This window comes from Berghia stephanieae, chromosome 1, assembly GCF_034508935.2.
Source record: "Berghia stephanieae isolate SIO BIC M18660-M18661 chromosome 1, UCSD_Bste_1.3, whole genome shotgun sequence".
Taxonomy (NCBI): domain Eukaryota; kingdom Metazoa; phylum Mollusca; class Gastropoda; order Nudibranchia; family Aeolidiidae; genus Berghia; species Berghia stephanieae.
The window spans coordinates 133,571,745-133,573,590 of record NC_088360.1 but is presented as its reverse complement, the minus strand read 5'-3'; positions in this window follow the sequence as shown (position 1 = coordinate 133,573,590).

Sequence of the window (1,846 nt, the reverse complement as noted above, 5' to 3'; positions counted from 1 at the left end):
GAAAGGGAAGAGTAATATTAGGTGGGGGTTTTTTAGGTTATCTGATCAGAGATATGAATGGCGTACCATGATCACTGATGTCTGGCACAGATTTGGTACTTGAAGAAGAAGGACGAAATAATTTACTTCATAAATCTACAGCTTGATCTGACCCTCAACTTGCTCATCACTTTCTTATTGTGCCGCGCGGCTATGTGGTCTTGTGGTATGAAACTCGCTTTCGGATCGGAAGGTCCTTAGTTCGAGCCTCGCTCGACACATAGTTGAGTCCTTGGAAAAGGCCCTTTACTCACATTCTCTCACCGTACCTGGTCGTTAACAACGTTGTCTCTATAGGAAAATATTGTAATATCGCCTAACAGGTGTCATGTCTCGTTCTACATGTTACGTGTTGATGTAAAGCGTTTTGATCACGTTTAGTGGACATTGCGCTATATAACAAATTTGATAAAGTTTGCTTCGCTACATTCGCTATCATACCTCTCCACTCCACTCTTTCCTTCATCTTCTGCACCGTGACCTTGTTCATTTGTGTCACCAACGATTGTGTCAAACTGTCCAACATCTTTTGTCCTTGGTGTTCAGGACGTCATTTCCCTCTTAATGACGTATCGTAGCTTAGTAACTGGTTCTAAACTATCGGAACAATGGCGGACGCCCTTATAAAATACTTCTCCGACGAGCATAAAAGTGTATCCCGAGGGGAAAAACATTATAAATCTGATCATGTTTTGACTTTCATACGTTCTGATCACATGACATGGTGAACAAGTTCTAGCCAGCATGAAGAATAAAAAGTACCGATTTCCTTTGTTTAGAGCCAAGCAGCTGCTGGTTGCTGGGCGGACGTGACATCAGACTATTGAATAAATCCTATTCCTTCTAACTTTCCCACCGTTGTCAAGATTTTCAACCTTTTGTGGAAAACGCGTTGTGTTGTGTCAGTTTTGAGCTGTGCAGCAGCAGGTGAATTAAGTTGTGTATCCGATATAATGTGTGACCCATCGTCCCAAAATGTTATTATGTCGAAATGGACCAGATACCAAATAGCCGAATTAAGCTAGACTGGGCAAAAATTTGAATTGTTGCTATTTTGAATTCTAAGAAACGATATTCATTCTCTTCAATAAAACATACAAACTCATAGCAAGGCTGATATTTCTGGCAGTAAATTCTATGTTCAGCATCTTAATCATTCCGATATAATACCGTTTTGAGGCGAGGGGTCACATTTAATCGTAAGGACCTGACGTATGGAATATTGGTGTATTGATGGACAGCATGCGACTCTGAAACCTATTTTAAAAATTTGGCAAACGCCTTCAATACGATCGATTAATGATCTATTTGCAAAATCTCTCAACGGATCCGAAGTCCGGTTAGGTGTTTGCCATGAGTATTAAATCATGTATGAAGAGAGTTATCTGGCAATTTAAGTTTTTCCAGAGTACAACACACAGCAGGAGATAGCCCTGGTTTGTAGGTTTGGTTATTATGATGTAAAGTTAGATTGATGATGATGGTGATGATGGTGGTCAAGGTGTAGATCAAGCTAGTGAGTTACAGGTACCACGAGTTTGAATCCTTCACCGCGTTCTACTGTTAAAATAATCACAAGTTATAGGCTTGATTTAACAGTGTTGTAATGGATATTATTTTGTTTTTGTTTGAGATTATATTTCGATGACAACAATGAACCCATAAAAATTGGGATTGACAGACCTGCAAATGTGTACACGTTTGTTCATCTTGATTCATTGATATTTGAAGTTAAAATGTCTGCTCAGTATGAAATTCTCTAAAACTCTGGCTTTGTTTTTTTTCTTTTGAATTCGTCGCACAATGC